Source organism: Corvus brachyrhynchos, unplaced genomic scaffold (genome assembly GCF_000691975.1).
Source record: "Corvus brachyrhynchos isolate BGI_N302 unplaced genomic scaffold, ASM69197v1 scaffold19, whole genome shotgun sequence".
NCBI classification, from domain to species: Eukaryota; Metazoa; Chordata; class Aves; order Passeriformes; family Corvidae; genus Corvus; species Corvus brachyrhynchos.
In genome coordinates, this window is record NW_008246061.1 from 1,353,050 (window position 1) to 1,375,235 (window position 22,186).

General features: G+C 42.8%; 1 protein-coding gene across 1 annotated transcript in view; it reads right to left on the reverse strand.

Moving 5' to 3' along the window:
* MED13L (mediator complex subunit 13 like) overlaps positions 1–22,186 on the reverse strand; it is a 158,526-nt gene that overhangs the window by 133,773 nt on the left and 2,567 nt on the right. The gene's annotated exons all lie outside the window — the stretch shown is intronic.

A 22,186-nucleotide genomic window follows, 5' to 3' on the forward strand; every position in this document is an offset into this window, starting at 1 on the left:
ATCTCTGCCAGGCCACTGAAGGCCTCTCCTGCCCCACTCTCCCTAAGCAAAGTGCCCCTCCTTGCCCATCCTCGCAGCACTGTCCTCATGCCCTTCTGCTTGTCGGGGATGATGGGGCAGAGGGTTTGTTCCAGGGCATCCTGCAAGCAGCAGGCAGGACAGTTCCACCGGGATGGGAACCCAGCTCAGGGCTGAGGGACTCAGAAAATCTAAACACCAACACAACACCAGCAGGGCACATTTAATCACTTCTGCCACAAAAGGCAGCACTGAAAATGATGGGTCATGAGAGCCCCCTAATCACCCCAATCCCTTCTCCATTTTAAACTTTCTCCAAAATAACCAAAATAGCTCTTAAAATTCCTTCATCTTTGTCAGTCCCAGATCTTTTGAGAGCAGACTGGGGAAGAGAGCACAACATCGGCATCTTGTTCATCTGACATGGCTTCTTGTCCCTTTCTCCTTACTCAATTACAGCGGTACATATTGGGAATAACCAGCAATCCTGAGGAATTCTTCCTGCAGCAAGTTATTTTCCTATCATGCTCCAGCTGTCATTTTATTACTTATTCAAACACCAATATCAATACAGTACAGCACCTTGCCATTACTCCCCCTTATATTTATATACCTCAAAGTCTTCCAGGTCTTAACAACAGGAAAAACCCTGTGTGGTCACCCTTTTGCAGATGAACATATTGAGGGTTTGGACACATCCTTGGCAGGACTACGTAGGAAAACAGCTGAAGCTCCAGCAGATCCTTAATAAACTTTTGCCTTTTGGGTATCAGGAATAAAACTGCGTTATTTCAGTGTCTTGAGTTTTTATGAATTATCTATTAATTCCTTCTCTCTTTTTGACTTTTCAAAAGCTGATGTTGCACAAAACAGTGAGCTGTGGAAACCTGAAGCAAGCCGGGCAATGAGGGCTGAACTGCTGCATCTGCTTCACAGAGAATTTTTATTTGACCCCAGGAATGCTGGTTGCTCAAGCAGACTAAACAACTTTGATTCATTTCAGTGTGTGAGGATTGGGGTGTGCAGCTCCAGGCCAGGCTGGCAGGGTTGAACAGGAATTCCCAAACAGCCTTGGAGTCCTGGCCCCCTCAGCATTCCCTGCTCCACCCGGCCCCAGCCTGCCAGGAATCAGGCTCAGCAGCAAAAGCACAAATTCTGAATATCTCAGGGGTGCTGTACAAGCCACAATGATCACAGGCTGCGATCCCAAAGCCCCATCTCAGGTTCTCCTCTGGGCTAAATGCTGTATTTTGGGTTAGGGACAGGCTGCCTGACCCGGCCCCAGCTCTCTTTGATCGTTCCCAGCACCCGGCTGCTCTCGGGCTCCACGGGAGCGCAGAGCCGCAGATAAACCCCGCACCGAGCTGTTCGCCCAGAGACAAAACTGATTTTCTTCTGCACACCGAAGCTCCTTTCATGCCACCTGGCTTAGATGAGCTGCTCAGGTTTGGCCTGGTTGGATTTGAACAGCTGCTCCCCAAAGATGAAGGGACAAGGCCAGGAACAGTTAATAACTTTCTTCACTGGAAACACTGCCGAATCATTCCTTTCCCCCCCCACAGACTGTGTAAAGCCTCCTCAGTGTTTGAGTCTAACCAACCTTTCAACTGGAAATAGCAGCCCTCGGTGGGATTTTCCTGTCCTGGCACCAGTTTCTCTCGTAAGTTTATACCTATGGAGGACCAGGGTCATCTTTTTTCCCTAATTCACATTATTTCCTATAATGCCTTTAACACTCATTCTCAAGAACTGTTCTCTGTTGGCTTTTATAGCTGCAACTGTTCTGGCTGTCTTTGCAGCTCTCCAAAGCCTTCAGTCTCAGACAGGCCACCTGATTTCTGAAATTCCACCCCATGGACTCATACACACTCCTGCCCCAGCACCCCAGCCCTTCTCCACAGAGCTGCTTCCCACAGGTCCCACAGGTGCTGCTGCCTGGGGTTGTTCCTCCCCAGGTGCAGGACGCGCCTTTGCCTCTGTGGGATTTCCAAAGGTTCCTCTCTGCCCATCTCTCCCACCTGTCCAGGTCCCTCTGAAGCTGCACAGCCCTCAGGGGATCAGCCACTCTTCCAAACGTTTCATCACCACTGAACTCCCTGAGGAGGCATCAACCCCACGGGCTCTGCCTGTCCTGCTCCAGCTCCCTGCTCCCAGCTCCCATCACCTCTCCTGTGTTTATCACCATTCCAGTTGCTCTGTCTTTTCTTACAGAACAAGAAAATAAGAAAAAATCCAGGTGGATTAACACCAAATTATGCTGGCATTTTACAGAGAGCATGAAAGACAACAAAACGGACAATTTTCTAAAGCAAAAGCACTACTGCAGTCACAGTAACACCTATCAAGGAAAAATCAGTTCCCTACAGTAAGGAATAAATTTTAATATAAAGTCCCATCAGCTCAAGGTGGTACCAATTAATCAAAACAATTCACTTGCAGATTCTTCACAGTCACTGTTTTATAAAGGGTAATTCTTTTCTTACTTGCTATTCCAGTGTTGGCACAAAGGAGGTTTAAGCTGATTTTCATCCAATCTTAAAAAACAAATCATAGCTGCAGTTTAAAATAGTTGGGATTGTTTATTCCTCTCGGTTCTAAGTGCCAATTCAAATACTGAAAAAATGATCAAAAAACAGCACTACTGCCAAAATGAACACCTCAGAAATGCCAAAGTCACGATGCACAGTACAGAGCAATACTAAAATCTCTGGGGTTTAACATAGTACGAGGAGTGCACAATTAGCAAAATCCAAGTATGTTCTGGATTCACATGCCCACACACACCCCTGGTGTGCACCTTAATAAAATTAAGTACTCATTAACTGTGAACAGTCTTGGGTACTTTTATGAAGATGTTGAGTTGCTAATTGAATTTGAAGCACAACAGATGTTTAGTACTCCAACCAAATGCTGCTTTTCCTATATATATTAAGTATATGTATTTGTGTGGATACGTACACACACTCTTCAGCTACCAAAGTAACTAAAAAATATCAGCCAAAGGGTTTCTGCTTCCCCAAACTGAAGAACTCAAGCCATGAGCTAAAAACCTCAGCAATTCCAGAGAGGAAACACTGCAGTGACGCCACAGTAAACACCAGTTCTGATTAAAACACCTGAATTTATAATGAATGCTTTTTTAAAAGGTGAAAAATATTTTTGGGCACAGCTTCTGCACAAAAATCCTCTTCCACAAGAATCTGCCAACTACTACAGAGCTCCTCAGGGTTTAAAGTGTTACTCCAGGTTGTGCCTGGGCCAGCAGGGCAGGGCTCGGAGCGCTGCAGTAAATTCCTGCCATCAGGCAGCCGGGAGATAAGGGCTGGGAAAAGAAAAAAGAACACAAACACAACAAACCCCAGAGCCCCACTGGCCACATCTCCTGAGAGTCAGAGACCTTGTAAAATGTCACCTTTGTCTTCCCTGATGCCCAGCTCCTGACGGGAGGTTCAGAACAAGGCACAGGGGGTGTGGAAAGAAGAATTTAACAAACCTCAACCACAGAACTTGTCTCGCACTTCGTTTTTTGAGCGTTTTGCAGTTTTGCTCTCAGAAAGCCATGCAAGTTTCATGAAACTTCCATGGAATTTAAATCAAAGATTAAAGCTGTAATTTTTAGCCCTCTCCCTGAACGCTGACTGGTACCTGCACTTATGTGCACACACTAAAATAGATCATTTCTGTCAAACTCTGCTCCACAACACCAGGAACGGGAACCAAGCACGTCCACATGCATCTGGCAATGACAGAACGCACAGACCCACCTGGGGATTCCGCTGGCAGCCCTTACGCTCTGCAAAAACCCTTCTGCGCTTTTGAGGCTTCAATATTAAACACTGAGCAAAAGAAACTGTTGCAGATACTGCAAAGGCCATCTCTTGCAATTTCTGTTTGGCAGAAGTTTGTGCAGGTCCTTCATCCTGGTGCAGGGGAGGCTGTTGCTGAGTAATCTTCCTCCTGAACCCCTCAAGTGACAGGAATTCCATTTCAGATCACAGCTATTCACAGCCACCAAATCAGCTGCCACAGACCTGGCAAGGTATTAGGGCAGGACACAGCAAGTTTTACACAAAAGGCATTAAAATCTCACAACAGAAGAAGCCACAGATGGACAAGGAGACACGTTTGCTTTATGGCATTTGCAAAGAAAATTCACATTTAAGCACTGTAAAGTCAGCTTTAAAATCACAAGGCTTCAACAGATGCTCATTTAATGAAATAACAGCAAACTGAACCCCTTTTGCACGTTCAAGTGTTTGATCATAACACAGGTTCATCCTCACCATCATCCCCCCAGACGACCACAGACATACTGCAGCTCCCTGGAAATGGCATCCAATCACTTCCTCCGCAATTCCAATTCATTTCCCACAGCTGGGCACGAGGAAGCTGTGGCTGCTGCTTTGTTTCCTGAAGTTCAAGTGAATCCAGCTCTGCCCACAGCTACAGGTGTTGCTCATCCCTGAATTACAGAATCATGCACTGGGTTGGGGGGACCTTAAAGCCCATCCAGTGCCACCCCTGCCCTGGGCAGGGACACCTCCCACTACCCCAGGCTGCTTCCAGCCCCACCCACCCAGCCTGGCCGTGGACACTGCCAGGGATCCGGGGGCAGCCCCAGCTTCTCTGGACAAAGCATAAGGAAAGTGCTTGTGCTCCTCCACAGATCTCAGTCAGCCACAGTGGCAATAAAACCCTGGGCTTAAGGATGTACTTAAAAACATCAGAGATGGCCCCTGTGCTTTTATAGGTAAAAGAGATCAAACGTTACATGAAAACAGTCAGGATTTCAATGCGCTCACAAAGGCCTTTCATGAATGTCAGGCAAGAGGACAGAAATTAGAAAACACCTTCAGCCAAGTAAAACTGGCTTCATTCACTGAAACTATAGTAACCACCTGCTTTTTGTTGCCTCTGTGCTCTTACAATACTGTCCAGAATTACCATGTTCAGAGAAAGTGAACACAGAGGGGAGGGGGGAAAAGGATTATTTACAGCAGTTCTACAGCCCTCCTTTTACTTCGATGCTCTATTTAAATATTCTGGCTGTTTCAAGGGCTTGGTAAAACTGGCTTTTGTAGACTGAACACAGAAAACAAACAGCAGAAAAATGCAGCATTTCCCCCCTCAGCCAGAACGCAGTAAGAGCGCAGTGGTTAAGCAAAGGCAGAGTAAGCTAATTACCAAGTACACAGCTGCTCCTACCTGGCAGAAAGCAAAGGGAAAAAAAATCCTATGAGTCATCAAATGCAGTTCCTAAATCTGGAAAAGCCTTACAAAAATAAATTTCTACGAAGAAGGGACCAGCTTCAGAGAAAAAAAGCGATGCAGATAAAAAGATCATTATTTCAGAACAAAACACTATTTCCAGTTTGAAAGGGAAAAGTTTTTTTGGCAAGACAACTACTAAATATGTCATCTAGTTAAAAACAGCTTCTCTTCTTGTGGTTTGCTGGGGCAGAATGAGCGAAGAGATCTTCTACCAGATTCCTTTTTTATATCAAATGCTGAAAGGGGGTGGGAAGGAGTCATTTCTAACCCCATTTGGAACATCTTTATTCCTCTCCATGATCATCAGCACTTCTTGCATCCACCTTCAACACACACAGAGCTCCAGATATTCACTAAGAATTCAGCGTAAGTTTTATGTCCCACTTTAAACAGGAAAGATAATCCTGACTTCCTGGTTTTTGCAGACACACAGGGATACAAATACACAACCTTTTATGCTTTGGCAGAACCTCTGTTCTGCAAAGCCCTTACTTGTGTAATTTCTCATCTATTTCAGAAAACAGCAAATGACACTCTAAATTATTAGTAGCAGAACAAGAGAATTTGTAGTAAAAACATTGCCTGAAATTTTTATTTTTCAGTTTTTTCACAAACTTTAGAGTTTCCCTGAGTTCTTTTGGGAGTCTTTTTTTGCACTCATGCATGGTTAGTGCTGAAATTATATTACACTGGCCATTACATTTGAAGATACTTAAATTCAAAAATTAAATTTAAAAAGGGGGAGCTGCAAACTTCAAACCAAGTGTGAGCTGTTGTGGGGAGAAGGGTGTTTGCTGCTGGGGTCGTGAGCTTTCTGTGGGTAGGGTTTTTAACCGGGCGTCAGAGGAGGCGAGTTCTGACCCACCTGCACTCACACACGAAAGGAGCACTGACTGACACAAGAGCTACTGCTGCCCACACAGCCCCTCACCAAACTCAGGAAGCCAAAACTGCATTTCCTTCCGTTTTCCAAATAGATTTTTTGATCCAAAGTTCAAACGTTTTAATTAAAACTGTTTCTGAGGAGAAATGCATAAGCTTCACAACCTGATCCCATGAGCTGCTCCATTATAAGCTGCAAAATACCCTGATCTTAAAAGTCTCTTCCAACCTCAATGATTGTGTGACTCCATGAAACACATTTAATATAAAGCTATGGAGTATTCTGAAACAAAATCCTGCTTCAATTATCCTCCAAAATGTGTTAGAAGAAATGCCAGAGCAAAGCCTCCTTTCTGCCCAAATCACCAGATCCCCTTTCAACTACCCCAAGTTTCAGCTACTTTATACCCCCACCTCTCTTTCCTCCTCATAACAGTTACCAGAATTTTGCTTCAGGTTCATTTTAGAAGGAAATAATTAGATTTACAATTAACATTCCAAAGAATTTCTTGTGTAACATTTTCCCATTGCTAATCATTTACCCAGTGGCAAGGCACAGGATTCCACACAGGGTGAGTGTGCAAGGACAAACAGCCAGGGGCTCTCAAAATGCAGCATTTAAAGTGAAAAGGGCCATGCTTTACAGGGAGAACAACAATTTTCCAACGTCCTTTCAGACTGGCCTTTAATTTCCAAATCTTGCATTTCCAAACAAAATTGGTTGACCTCTAATAAGTTTCCTTTTGATATCTTCTTCCCTTGATGTCTGCATGGATTATCTGCAGAAAACAAGTTCCTTTTTTCCTTACTCAAAAAGCATTTGACTGCACAGCATCTCCCCAGAACAGAATTCCCAGAAAAGACAGCAGGAGACTGACACTTACAGAACAAAAACACAAACCCAAGAAAACAAGCAAAGGAGAAAATAAATATAATCACACACACCATTACTGCCATTTGATAAAAATAATTATTTATGCTCAATTGCAGTGTAATTCTTCCCTCACCTCTCCTGCATTTCATGAGGTTTTCTTAGCAGGTTTAATCAAATTTTCCAGAATCTTGTTGGATATTTAAATAATGACATGCCCACTTAATTTGCACAAAAGAAAAGGCCTGGATTAAGGTTTGCTTTGATTCATTGGTTAAGCATTAAGTAATTAGATTTGCCTTGTTGTTAAGGAGAGGATAAACACGTTGCTCAGTTATGATCTAAACCCAAAGCTGCCCCCCTACACGTTTTACCCTCCAAAAAGCTTCTTCCAAGTGGACGGAGATAACCTAAATGAAACAAGGGCCTGGAGTGCCAGGACACAGGGAACAGCTTCCCACTGCCAGAGGGCAGGGATAGATGGGATACTGGGAAGGAATTTTAAAGAGATAAATAAGTCAAATTAACATGTTGTGCTCCTCTTCCAACACAGCTCAGAAATCATCATCCCTGACTCTAAACCAGTTATCATAACTAAAAAAATAGAACTTGGCTCCAAAATGATCTTTTTCCCATCCTGTTCTTAGTACGTACTACCACACAGAAAGAAAAAAAACAAAGATGGCATCACCTCCTCAATTGTGTACACACAGACAGCTGGGAAAAAGGAATTTATACACTGCAGGATCAAGTAAGGAATGGTGAGACAGCCTAAAATTGAGAATACACCCATCACCCTGTACAATAAAAAGAAAATTTGATGCTGATTATAAGTTAATACCCACCAGATTGTTCACAAAATACAGTGTCTAGAGATATCTTGTTCACAGCATTTAAGATTGAAAAAAAGCCACAGAAAATAAATCGAAAAGCCTCCTATCTCTATCCTGTAAGCCTACTCCCAGGGCAGAGCTGTAGAGAACAGCTGTACAGGGTTTGAGCTCGGGAAGGTTTCCACACTCACCCTGCTTCACACTTCCTGAAAATGTTTATTTAAGTTGCTATTTTCCATTACTGTTGTGACTCCTGTCACTTGAAACACCACAGAAACAGCCACAAAGTGTCAGTACAAAGCCAGAAAAACAACAAGACAAAGCCCAGAAAGAACAAAGCCTATTTTGAAATTGGAAGACACCTGCACAAATACTTTGTTTTGAAGAAAAATAACCCAAAACTTTTTCAAGTGAAAAATAACCTCTCCAAAAACATATAAATTCAAGTGAAACAGTCGAGATAAAAACAAGGAAGTTCAAATGCACTTACACTGGATAATAAAAGAATTGGTTTGTTTGCTATCTACAGTGATTTTTCCTAAGAAAACATTCACCAGAGACAAATATTTAATATTACTCAAAAGCAACAGTCCCTGTTTAAAGCTGTTCTGTAAGACCAACAACTCTGTTGAGCAGGCAGTGTTTATAACAAAAACGTGCTTTTTATATCAGACCGTTTGTGCTAACTCGGCAACATTTCCAGCTCAGTACACTCTGTACCGGCGGGGCTTGCCAGAAACTCGGCTCTCCACCAGCATTTTCCTATTTGTTAACTATTTCTTCCAAAAGAAAGGAACTAATCACAGTGTTTCGAAATCCTCTTCCCAGCCATTTAACAAGGAATTCATTTGCCTAACAAATACACAAGGCAATACTAATGTAAATAGAATAATAGCAAAATAATTTCAGCTATGTAAATCAGAGGATCCGGTGGTTTGGTTTTAAACCAGAACAACGTGAAGCCAAGCACTACCACGTTTCCTACAAGGCTAAACCAGAGAGGAATCCAAGAGGCACTACAAGCTTCTTATCTTTTCCCAACTCTATTCCAGATAACAGCCAAAAAAGCCCCTTTACCTTTTGATTCTGTAGTGGTGGCCGTTTTTTATTTAATAAATATGGATGAAATGTTAAAATAGTTATTAACTCGGAGAGAGAAGGGTGGTTGATGTTCCAGCTTAATGGAAGGGCTGGGAGCACAGGCACCCCCTCACACAACCACTGCTGTTCAGAGTAGAAAATCCATGGAATCACGAAGGAAATGTGCAACCACAGTCAAAACCTACCCACCTCCAGTGGCTGCATCTCTTCAGACCTCAAAGCTGTGCTGGAACACGGGGACTCTCGGCATTTAGGGGTGGTTTGCAGCCGTTTGGCAGCTGCCCCCGAGCCTGCAGGAGAGGAACTCAGCTCAGCCACACGTGCTGAACACGTTTGCTGTGCTTGCACACCGAGGTCAGGGTGCAGCACACCCCTCACACACCCAAACCAGGGCGTGTGACACAAGTCCCTGTTGTCACAACAAACGGTGTCTCCTGAGGGGAGAAGGCACCAGGACCTAATGCCGCCCACGCAATGCACCCACTGCAGCTGAGGGACAAACCCAATTATCTCACTGGTACTGAGGAACAATAAATGCTGGGCAAGCACCAATTCTCATCACTCTGCCACTTCTGATATGTACAAAACGGGGTTTTCTGGCAGCAATGAAACACTGGCCTCTGGAAAACTCAATCCACTTCCACAAAAATCTGATAATGTGATTTCAGGTTATGATTGCTGTGCCTGCCACTTCCTTTGTGTCTCACCCTCTTGGGCACTGCACGGCACAGTCAATTCTTTGCAAAGCTCCCATTAAATAAACTATCATTACATAAACAGCCCCATTTTCACAGCACATATGGTTTTGAAAACTCCCTTTATCCATTGGGCAGCTGCAACGCTGAACAGAAGCCACGGCCAGAGTTATGGTACATGGCAGAAAGTTCTGTGAATCCCAAGTTTCTGTGTGTTTTTATTTGGTTGCAAAATATCATATTTCTGACATATGATGGGGATTTACATCTGCAAATGCTCAACATGTCACAGTGACAGACTGGGGCCGTGCTGACTGTGTGTTTTGTTAACGCTGACAACAACCACAGCCAATAAAACTCTGGGAGTCTTTGTACTCCAAATGCACTCTGTATTCTTCTCTAATATATTTGTACAAAATATCTTAGCTTCTTCCATTTTCCTCAAGCACTGTATATTCAAAGGCTTTAAAAAGTTACAGTTCATGGGATTTCAGGGTTGTATTTTCTTTTGTTCTTTTTCCTTTTCGTTTATTTATTTATAATCTCATCCCAGATGTGGCATCAAATGCACACAGCGGGATATCCTTAAGCATTACTTTGTAGAGTTCTTTGTGTCACCATCCAACATTCTTAATCACGTGAGGATTAGCAGGAAGACTTAGCTGGGAGTAGTGTGAGGAGCGAGAGGGGAAAATGGGTATCTGCTGGTTTCAAACATTTCCACACCAGCCCTCTCTCCTTTTCCCAATTTCCCCAGCTCCTAGAACACGGAGACAAGGTGGAGCAGTAACCAGCCTTCCCTTCCATTCACCATTTGCATTGCCTGCTTGTTCAGCACAAGCACTTAAAAGCAATCCTGGACCAAGACTCCCTCCTCCTCCTCCATCCCACATCCTGGACACACATCCTGGATATCACTTCACAGCTTAGAGCGGGTGGCCAGGGGGGAAATGCTGATCACAAAAGCTTTGGCTGAGGCAGCTCCCAGTTCCTGGTTCCAGTCGGATCCGCAGCTCCAGATCCCAAAGCAAGAGCAGCCACCGGTGTGGTTTGGAAACCACTGCAAACAGCCAGGTGAGGGAGGGTATAATGACCTGAGAGCTCAGCATTCCTACAGAACCTGTCCACTGCACGAGGAAACCGGGACACCAACAACTCCATGTGTATGACAGGCAAACAAGGGGCCTGGACTCATTATTGCCCCTATGTTGTGCATTTCCATCACAGGTCACTGTTCTTAAACCAAGACCACTTCACATGTGCAAAGTAACCACAGAAAGCCTCTGACAAACTGTACAGGTGACAAGAGAAATCATTTTTAGGATGCAGGAATTCATCGCTCATCCTAGCAGGTTAATTTAAATGGCTACCTGGGATTCAGTGGCCACAAGCCCAAAAATTCAGAAACTGCATTGTTAAGTGTAACAGGGAAACTCCAGAAAAGAAGTGGATCTGCTGACAACACAACTTCAAGCCAGAAGAGGAATGACAAATTTTGCCTCTGACACATATGGACTAACAGGAAAACAAATTAACAGCAGCTTGTTCTCACATGAAATTATGAGACAGCACAATAGTGTAAAAGTCATCTTATATGCAGAGCTCTTAAAACTGAATTCATAGAGGACTATTGCGTAGTTATTGCTGGTTATAATTTTGAATGCATTAAAACCTCTACTTCCCCGGCCCAATATTTAAAATAAACAAGAAGCAGTGAGCAGGCACAGCCACTTCATTAAAGTGATTACATAAACCCTCGAACCAAGACTTAATTTGAATTAATAGTAAAGATAAAATTGAATGCATAAACACGCCATGCAGAAAGAATGAAGTTCTAAAAAGAATTAAGTGGGTTGATGATATCACATAGCAAACACCTGATGAATTCATTAAACACAAAGGGTTGCAGATGCCATGATACACCGTGAGCAGTTCCTACTTGAAAAATCAGATGGATGTCAAACTTATAAAAAACTAGTGAGTCTTAACAGCTGCAGGACACAGGCAGAGGGTTTGCAAAGCAGCAGCAAAATCTGTATTTGAATCCACGACTGATACATCCAAAGTATCAATACCAGACGTGATTCGTTCCAATGAAGTTATTTCAGTGCTGGGGAGAACAGCTTCTCTTTCTGCTCGGAAGTGCCAGGGATTGCTCCCTTAAAACTGCCCTGTGGCTGAGATCCACTTTCCCCCAGGCACATTCCCAAGGGGAGACCCTCAGCCCATCAGTTACATAAACTGCTCTCTGGCCTTACTCACCTTAGTAGGGCAGCTATATATATGCACCAAGATGTAAAACTCTGCAGAGCCATCAAAGCACTTCTGCTGGAACACAAGAGCCAACAATTTATAGGCTCTTCAAGTTGTGCCTGCTTTTATCAGGCTGGTTAGTTGAAAGAAAATGCACACATAATTACTTAATCCCATTAAAACATAGACAAATGACAGGACAGAACTCCTGAGCTCAGCAGTTTGAGCACTGGAAGATTCTGAACTCGCACAGAAATGAATCACGGAGCCTTCTCCGTGGGCAGCTCCTTCCACAGCCCCTCTTATTTTGGCTACATCAGCATCACAGCTCTGATATCCTGCAATTTCAGCGAGCTCCAGAAAATGGCATCTTGGACAATGAACAGCTTCCAGATTTCCCAATGCACCAGTAATCCAAGGTCTCCACTTTTTCAGTGTACCTGTCAATTAAACAAAGCAAGTAAATTCACCAGAAACTACTAAAAAAACTCAGTTGCTTCTCCCAGTGTTTCAGGAGCACAAGCAGGAATCCTAAGAAGGCAGCAAGTGGCAATTTGGGCTTGGTATTCAATTTTAACATTTTGAGTTTCAGAAACTTACAGAAACTCCTGTTCAGTGCATTAATGACAAAATGTAAACTGTAGTCAGTACCTGAAGAGGGAAAATAAATTAACATTTCCCTAGGGGATTTATAATACAGGTTTGCTGGCGTGTTTACTACTCAGGAATAAACAAATAAATGTGTGAAATAATTGCAAAAACTCATTGAAAAACTGAAAACTGAACTTAAGTAAATTCACCTTAAACTCAAAAGTCACTTCTTCAGACAGTAATTCTTTTCCTAAATACAAATATATATTTAGTCTACCCTTAAGCAGCAGGATCTTTTGTCTCTGCTGTTCCCACACAATAATCTGAGCCCTTGAATGTGAGCAGTGTCTCGCCCCCAGGCTCAGCCATCCTACAGCAGCTGTCTGGGGCAGGACAAGCAAACAGTGCTGAGTGTAACGTTTGCTCACCAATTACCCTTTGTGGGCTCACTGAGAACCTCCCAGGACAAGGCCAGGCAGGAACCCCTATCCCAAAAGGGAGGGATTAGGAATTTCAGTACCAGAGTGCATTTCTTTTGAGATTGAGCAGTAACAGTCTTGCAGGCAAAACATTTTTCTTCACACTTTCCAGGCCTTAACTGTGGTTTACAGCAATAGAAATCGTAATAAAATAATGCTTCCTCCAGTCTGGTTTAGTTTAGGAAAAAGGCAGAGAGGCACTGAGCCATAATTCCACATACAGCTGGGCCAGGGGATATCTGTCTGGAAGTTTTGCACTTCCAAGGACAGCTTCTCCAGGTACAAAGGCACTTGGGACAGATCTCTCAAACCCAACTGCTCTTTATTACTCTCAGCTCCTGAAAACACTGTTTCCCAAAGAATGGGAATAAATGAGTGGGAACTCCTCCATTTGGACTGCAAAACCCTTCTGGGTATAAATTCCATGGGTTTGTGCAGAGGACCAGAGGGCCTTACTGAAGCTGGAAGCACCAACACCAGCAGAGAAGCAGCAGCAACAATGGTGACACCACTTCCAGACACGCCAGCTTTAGTGAAGTATTTAATTTATTTTAGTATGCTGCAGCAATGGAAATCTCACTTTGCTTTGTATAGAAAGTCCAAATTAGACTCCCAGCTCAGGGCTGTTAGGGATAGTGAGAGAATTCTTAAGTTACTTGTAAGGTATTCAAACTATAAGTTAGTACAAAATAAAAATAAAATGCTCTCTTTCAATAAGCCAATTACACATTAAAGAAAACCTATAAGGCTTTTGACAGGAACGCAGATTCCTCTTGACTGGCAGCCATTTAAAGTGGCAGAATTCTCAGGAATATCTCTGGAAAGGGCAGGATTGTCAGTTAAGCCCTTCCCCATCCTATCCCAGCACAGTCCACCATCACCTCCATCCCTTGATCAGAGCAGAGGACATCACTCAAATACAGAAGCCAAACTTGCTTTACAGTCACACTGCTCATCACCATGATACCAGAAATCACATCCTTTTCATACAGAAGAGACAAAAATAATGACAGGGGAGACAAACCCCACATGCTTCCCCTTCACCTGCCTTAGAGAAGATTCCAGGGAATTTTGTTGACATATGTAGCAAGTCTTGCACAGAATCAGTTTTATCAAACTCCAAAGGGACAAGAGATTTTCCTTCCAGCTCCCCAGAACCACAAACCCATCAGCCTCCAGGCCTGCTGTACCCCTGTGGGCACAGTAACACTGTCCATACCTCCCACCTCTTTAGAGAGCTTTAAAGAATGAATATGAAATTCTTAAAGCCATTCCAGTAAAAAAAATCCTGTACAATGATCCTTTCAGCACCTGTGACTGGAAGTTTCCCTTGGTGGGAAAGGTGTTCTATTACTTGCGTTTCAGAAGCAACAAGAATGTCACGGAACAACTACAAAATAGAAATGTTTTATTGAAAATCTGATATTTATTTCCTGCCTAGAAACTGCCACACCTGCCACCTTCTGTTCTTCCTTCTAAAACCAAGTTTATCAATATAAGCGCTTTAACAGAGGAAATTCACACTTCAATTTCTCCAGGAATTTGAGGTGCTACCTTTGCCTGGTGATTTGTAGGATCCACCCATCAATTTGTTACAGAAATTTGAAGCATTTCAGCTTGGCCCCTCTGGCTCACTGACTATTCCAAAGCAATGACTGACCCATGATTTTGTGCAAATACTGGCACGCACTGCCCAGGAGGAGCAGAGGGATCAGGGCTGTGAGGGTTGAGCAGGAAAGGCTGCTGGGACAGCCAGGGAACACCGGAGTGGCTGTGCCAGGGCCCAGCCCAGCACTGGGCTCGTGCCAAGGCAGAGTCAGGGCTGGGAAGAGGCAGAGGCAGCTCAGGGAGCTCCCAGCCCTCAGCACTGGAACAGAAACTGAAACTGTGCCTGAGCCAGCAGCCCTGAGCTAAGGGAGCACAGGGACAGCTGCAGGGCCTTTGTGGGACCAAAGCAGCACCGCAGCCTCTCCTGCTCTGAGCCAGGCTGAGCTCCCGGGCCCGGGCTGCAGCTCCTGCTGGCTCTGCTCAGCTCCACGGGAACATTTAAGTGTGGTTTACATAAGAAGGAGGCAAAAGCATTGCAGCTGTGCCCATCCTGCAGTGAACCTTTCCTCTGGCTTGTACCCTCCCTTCTAACTACTGAGCATTTCAGCCTTGGAAAATCAATTTTACACCGTTCCACTCAAAGTTCTACTTATCATTATATGAGTGACTGCCACACGTGGGTGCTTGGTTCTTTTTAACCAAAAGACTGATGCCTTTTCCTGGTCTTAAAATCAAGAGGCATACACGGTTAGAAGGGGAAAAGGGATTTTACCTTGGTATTTATTTTTAAGGATCCTTAGGTGTAGGTCATCAGGTCATATGCATCGAGATGTACCCCACCGAGTCTTTCCCTGTGTCTCTGTGTCTCTCTTGTATTGAACATCCTCAGGGCCCGTGTATGTGAGGAAGGGAAGTTCAGGGTCTGAAATAAGCCATCTTTTCAGATTCACCACCAGATGTGTTTGTTTAAGATAATGATGCCTTTTCCTGGTCTTAAAATCAAGAGGCATACACGGTTAGAAGGGGAAAAGGGATTTTACCTTGGTATTTATTTTTAAGGATCCTTAGGTGTAGGTCATATGCATCGAGATGCACCCCGCCGAGTCTTTCCCTGTGTCTCTGTGTCTCTGCTCCTCTCCGTGTCCCCCCAACATTGGGTATAACATTATAGGTTTTACTAATTAGCATATCTATCAAAGATTCCCCAATGAGAGGCTCAAGTGAGCCCCCCCTCCCCAAGGAATCTTCCCGTGGATGGTTCTATCTTGGTTTACAGAATATGTTCTGGAGAGGACCTTGGGGTCTGGGGCACACTGATCCCTGGCTACGAAGCTTCTAAAATGTTTAGTCTCTCAGCTTGACAAACAAGTCCAAGAATGTAGGCAAAAAGCACTAGGAGTACAGAAGCTGTAAAAAGGTGTAACAGGGGTAAAAAAGAAAAGGCAAAAATCTTCATGGCATCAGACTAATACCTAACTAACAGCACAACTCCAGCCTTTTCTTTTCCTTTTGAAACCCCCACTTCCCGTGGGCAAAGAGCAAAGGTAAGAATCCACCCTCATTCTTAACCTATCCCATGTACTACAGCTCAGTTGTTTTGCACTTGCTCCTCCTCTTCATTCCACGCAGGAATATGGTTATGTTTGCTTCTTTGGAAAAACCATATTCCAGCTTCAGGGCCCTGAGGTTTTAATGAACATCAGGAACAGACTTCACATTTCCAAAGCTGCCTCCCCCAGGTTCTCCTGGCTGATCACTGACACCCCGAGCCACGGATCACATCTGGGAATTGCCACATGGACATGCTGCCAGGTATCCAAGGTACTTGTCCTACAGATTACAGTCAAATCCCAGGATAAGCAAGTGCAGGTGTACAATGAAGTCCACTTAAAATGAGACTGGTCTCAGGTTTGGAGCAGAAGAATTCTGTAGTAAGATTTATGACCTTTAATAGGAACTTTAGAATAAAGAAAGTAACGTTTATGTAATGAAAACCATCTCTCTCTGAAGAGCAATGATGTGTTAACATCAGCAGAGCTGTGTTTCAGTGTTTTCTGTTTGCAATCCAGCACCCTGATTGTCACTTAAAGTTCATTAATTATTCTAAAAATGCCATTACCAAAATGCAATTGTATGCAATTTTTTAATCATTTTGTTCTGAAGGTGGCATTTCATCAATTTTTAAAGCCTACATTTTCCAGTAGAGCTTACCCTGTGTTCTTAGAATTACTCAATACATGAAAATACAAACATCAGTAATGAGCCCTATTAATGCAGATTTCACTTCAAGCTAACTTAGATTTACTTCACACAGTTAAGTGAGTTCATTTCATTGGAAAAAGAGATTCCCTAAAGGAAAAAACATCAACTACCGTGGCTGATATTGCCCAATACATCGCTGAAAAATAAATTCTACTGATTGGATTTTTTCATTTCTCCCTCCCCCAGCAGCACTTTTAAAAATACAGTCTTTTAATGATTGTTTAATTTTCATATAACTAGAATATAAATCCTTTACATACTGCTTTGCTGCAGCATAATGTCTCGTTTTTCATGGGAAAAAAACCTAATTACGTGGTTCACCGAATTGCCTGTGGTAACACATCAATTTTATTTACATTCAGAAGTTGGACTTGAGTTTGTTCTCAACACTCCAGTTAATTCCAAGCCCATTTTACACAATAGTTCTCCTGGATTCATTAGTAACACCTCACTCTGCTGGTATTGGGAGGGATTCCCAGCTATTGGAACCTTGCTTTGGATTTCCAGCGCTTTCCAGGCAGTTCCACTTCCACAGCACCAGTTCTATCCCACCTTAAATATCCTGGATTTGCTCTAAGTCTGGCCTTGCTGAAACAGTCCTGCCAAGGACCATTAAGTGTCCCTCCAGAAGGCAGCTGTTAATGTTGCCTCAGGAATACCAACTCCTTTTCCCACAAGAGCACCAGAGAAAAACAAGAACTGTTGTGTGGCCAATAAAACCTAAAGGTTAATTATTCAAAATTTCAACTATTTCAATTGAGCTGAGCTTACGTTTGGAAAGCAGAAAGATTATGAGGAAGCACGTGGATTCAGCAGTAGAGAATTTCTTGGCTTTGCCCTCCATCAGTGTCTTTCCTTCAAACTGTTTTCACAAGGTAATTTGTTGCAATCAACAGCAAAAGCTCCAAATTCCCAGACATGAACAAAATCAAGATGCTAATTCTTGAGTGATACAAATAAAATAAAATAACAGAAAGCATCAGGCTTTCTTACATATGGCCCTTTGGTAGATTTCAGATTTTTTTATAACTTTTGAGCCTTACATATGTCCAGCTGTATAAAGAGGGAAAATGCACTGTGAGAATGATCCAAGGAATATCCTGAGCTGGAAGGGACACACAAGATCAGTGAAGTCCATTTCTTGACTAGAATTGGTAATGAATTCACAAATGCTACATGTACTCACTGGATCCTGCTCTGAACACTGAGGTTCCCTGTTCATGGGGAGACAAAACCACTGAAGGAAAGAGGATTTAAGGCAAAGGTAACTGCAGTCAGAATTCCAAACAGGACACTCAGTTTTAATTTTTTTTTTAAACTACTCCCATAAACCAACTTCCAAGTAAAAGGAGTTGAAGTGGTGGGAAGAACATTTATTTTTAAAAGAAAACAAAACAAAATGAAGACATCTCACCCAGACACAATAAGGCTCTTGTCAACTTCATGTGTATAAAAGGAGTTGGCATTTTCCCATGAAGCAATTCCTTAATCCCAAATGATGGCATAATAACCTCATTTAATATGCCTCCTTAAAAGAAAAAGTTTATTTTGTCTAAGCTGAACTTCAACTGGCAATCACTGGACACCAATTACCAGTGTCAGATATAAGGGTCACGGAACAATTCTGCGAGCTGAGAAAGTAGGAATTCACTTTTCAATCCCATCTTCTTGCCAAAACAATGGAAAAGTCGAACTTTGTTTTCATGTCTTTGGGAATAATCTATGCTAGGCAATTAAGAATATGCAAATTACTTATCTTATTGAAAATAATCAAGCCAGAAACAGACTTTTCAGTAACTTAATATTCCAATAAAGTCTTCTGTCATAGGAACCTACTTGTTAATTCCACTCCGTGCTCAAGAACCGGCAATTAACCGTTTTCAGATTTCACTCAAATTATTAATAAGTGGTACTCAGCTGCTTGATATTCATTGCTGCTTTTTAGATGGAAAGCCTTCCAAAAGCCTTGCATTTCAGCTCCTTTATTCCGTGTTCGTGAGCTGCTTTTCCATGCCCTGGCTGCTCTCCTTCCCAGTACCACTGGGCATGGCAAGAGCTCTGGGCTTTATGGAGTTACTCAGGGTGCATAAAATTGTTGTAGTGCACATCCCATGCTTTCACCTAAGCCCAGGGATCCCAGGAGTAGCCTTTGGGTAAATCCAAGGAAGTCTCCAATCCAGCTGTAATGCAATTCCAGCAGCGACTCTCTCCCTTCCCATAATCTCATCCTAGAATGAAGACTGAGGAGCACTCTCGTTTGAACACCCATTTCATGGCAAGGGGGCTCAGTCTTCATTTCATGCATTGCTTCACACACTTAAAATATGTTTGAACAGACAGGAACATCTTCTCGTTCAATAATTAACGTATCTCACTACACAGAGCTTAGAACACACTGTAATTCCTGACAGAGCTCCCAATTGCAGAAATAACACAGTACCCTGAAAGAACCTTAACTAGACTCAAACTGAAATGGAAAGTAGATTTTTCACTGCTTTATTCTCTTTTACCTTAGCAGAACCAAAAAATATCATTTTTTCCAAGTTTTCCATTATTTTTCTTTTAATCCCTAAGAAATGCTGACAGACACCAACTACTAAACATTTACAGGTTAAACATTGACTTAATTTAGAAGACTTGACTGATAAATGCAAGTCTGAAATCTGGCAGTTCATAAGGGAGCATCAGGAACCCTTCCTTCCCAGCAGGAAAAAAACCGTCCCAGCAGGAAGAAAACCACCTAAGTTGAGTTCTGGGGCAAGTTGTTCTCCTCGAGACAGATCCTTTAAAACGGAGCTGGCCTGTTCTGCTTTCCTGTAGGCAAAAAATCAGCAAACTCCAGGTAGAGAAACCATAGCAGAAATTAATTTGGGGGTACAACCACGTGGGTTAATGTGGGTGCCTTGCACACAGCCCTTCCTACAGGCAGCATTTTTCCCTCCTCGCTTTTATCAGCGCCGGGGGATTACGGCTGCGCCAGCCCGATATGCCAAGAATTCATAAACAGGAACGAGCCAAAGCTCCGGGTTTTTCCTGTCACAGCTCAAATTTCAGCTACGTTTTTAAACTCACCAAGCTGCAAAGATCATGTACAATAATCTTTCAGGAAAGACTCACCTAATTAATTCAAGATAATCTATTCTTCATAAGCGTTTCCACCCAAAGTCTTACATTCTACATAGCAGAAAGTGAATTAGTGTCTCTTTTCTGGGGAAGCAGCTCCAGAAATTAATGGATCAAGGGCAATATATCAGATGGAAATCCCAAATACCTACCAGAATCAGTGAGTTCAGGCACACAAGCTACTAAACTGATAGAAGGATGCAGTTTTACTTAAAGAACTATCAAACAGCCAGAATTTATTCATTTTCAAGCTCCTGTCTCACATCCTGCCAGCTTTCCAGAGTCCACCTCCAGTGCTGTGCTTACAGTCACCAAGCTGTGTTCTCAGTAGCGGTACACATCATTATCCCTGCATTATCCCTGAGAATTCCAATATTCTGTACCACAGATGCAGCAGACAAACCTGAATATATCCATAAATCCAGTACAGAGATTACAAATTTACAGACAAAACTGCCAGAGAATCACAGAATACTCTGAGTTGAAAGGGACCCACAGGATCATCAAGTCCAGCTCCTGGAGTTGTGTAAAATGTCAGAGCAAAGTGCTCTTTGCAAAAGCAAAGGGGGGAACTGAGGAACAGATGTCCCTTCCCTATAACCCGTGTGGGACCCACAGGGTCCAGGGCAGGGGTGGGAGAAGAGAGAAAACCCAAGAGTTGAGTCTAAATTCTCTCTGATGCTCCAGATGGTATTTGGTCACCAAATGCAAATGAGAGCTCTACAACTTGCAAATCCACAACCTTCCTGTCAAAAACGCTGCCAACAGTCAGACACTCCCTCCTCTCCTTCCACTTCTTCTGTCGGATGTACAAGAAAATGGATTTATGGGAAAAGGTACCGTGGCTGGAACAGTTGCCAAACCTCTCCAGGCAGTATCACTGGGCAGCATTTATCCTCCAGAAAACAAAACCTCAACAAACTAAAGCACACTGAACTTTTTCAGACTTACAGAATCACTCCGGTTTTTCCTCACTCACTGACCCCACACCAATTAGCTTTTTCCACCCAGGACCAAATAAAGATCTTCAAACCCTCTTCCAGTTTTAAATGCCACCATGATAGAAACCAGAGAACCCCAGTTAAGGCTGGCAGGAAGAAGAAATGTAGGAGAATGTGCAAGAGACGCCTCTGAAGTTCCCAGCTGCCTGGCTAATCCAACCACTCCACTGATCTATAACTGCTCTGCAAATAATTGTCTTTACTTAATCTCCCGTGACAGCATTTAATTACCCACAGTTTTGGAAAGCTACTACATAAACAACTCTCCTCGTACCTCCTGTTTACAACCACTAAGTTGTTTTCCCTAGGACTATTTGAAATTCTTTTATTAAAGGCAGATTTGTTGTTTACCAAATCTTGAATGTTATAAAGGAACGCTTAGAGTTCATGAGCAAAAGTTTTTGAAGTGCTTCTGAAAGCAAAGCCTCAGTTTGGACTTTTCACCTGTTTATGAAAGCAGTATATATCATACAGCACGGGTGGAGTGACTCTGTTATCCAGAAAAATCCATAATTATAATTTAGACTTGAATTAATAAAACATAATATTTAAAAACTAAATTCTTTAAAATTTAGTGATTTAAAAATCACCAAATTATTTCACTTTCAAAGCACAAGTCCTAGGCAGGAAAAGAGAAATCCAAAACTTCATTCTTGATAAGAATTCATGATTTCATTAACAGCCATTATTCCCTAAAGTCAGAAGACATGATATGTTTTGGATAGTTTTGGACAATGTTTTGGATAGACCCTAGTCTTCCATTTGGATTTGCAGCATCACATCCTTGTGCTTCCTGAACATGTGAATACAACACAACAACAAAGCTCTGCTCAAGGAACTCTTTAGTCACAGTGACAATCCAACCTGCAGAACAGCATCTGAAGCCAAAGCAGCTCACTTCCTGAGCAGGTTATCCCAAAAAAAGCATCATGTTATCCTGGCCCAGCTGAGAGGCAAGGAAAACTCTGCTTCAGTAACTTTCCTATTTTCTGTTTGTATGCCCACATGGAAAAATCCTTTATATTTTCAGGAAGCTCATTTCAACTATCAAATACTTCAGTATTGTGGCCTGTTTATACAATAAAAAGCAGAATAAACTTGTTCCTTTTGCCTTGGGGCTGCACAAAACAGTGAACACAAACTGTGTCCTTTGTCCTATCTCAAGGAATCAATGGATATAAATGCCTTGGGCTGGCAGAATTTGAGGCTCAATATTTTGTCAATACGGATGTTTGAACTCTCAAATGTACTGAACAGA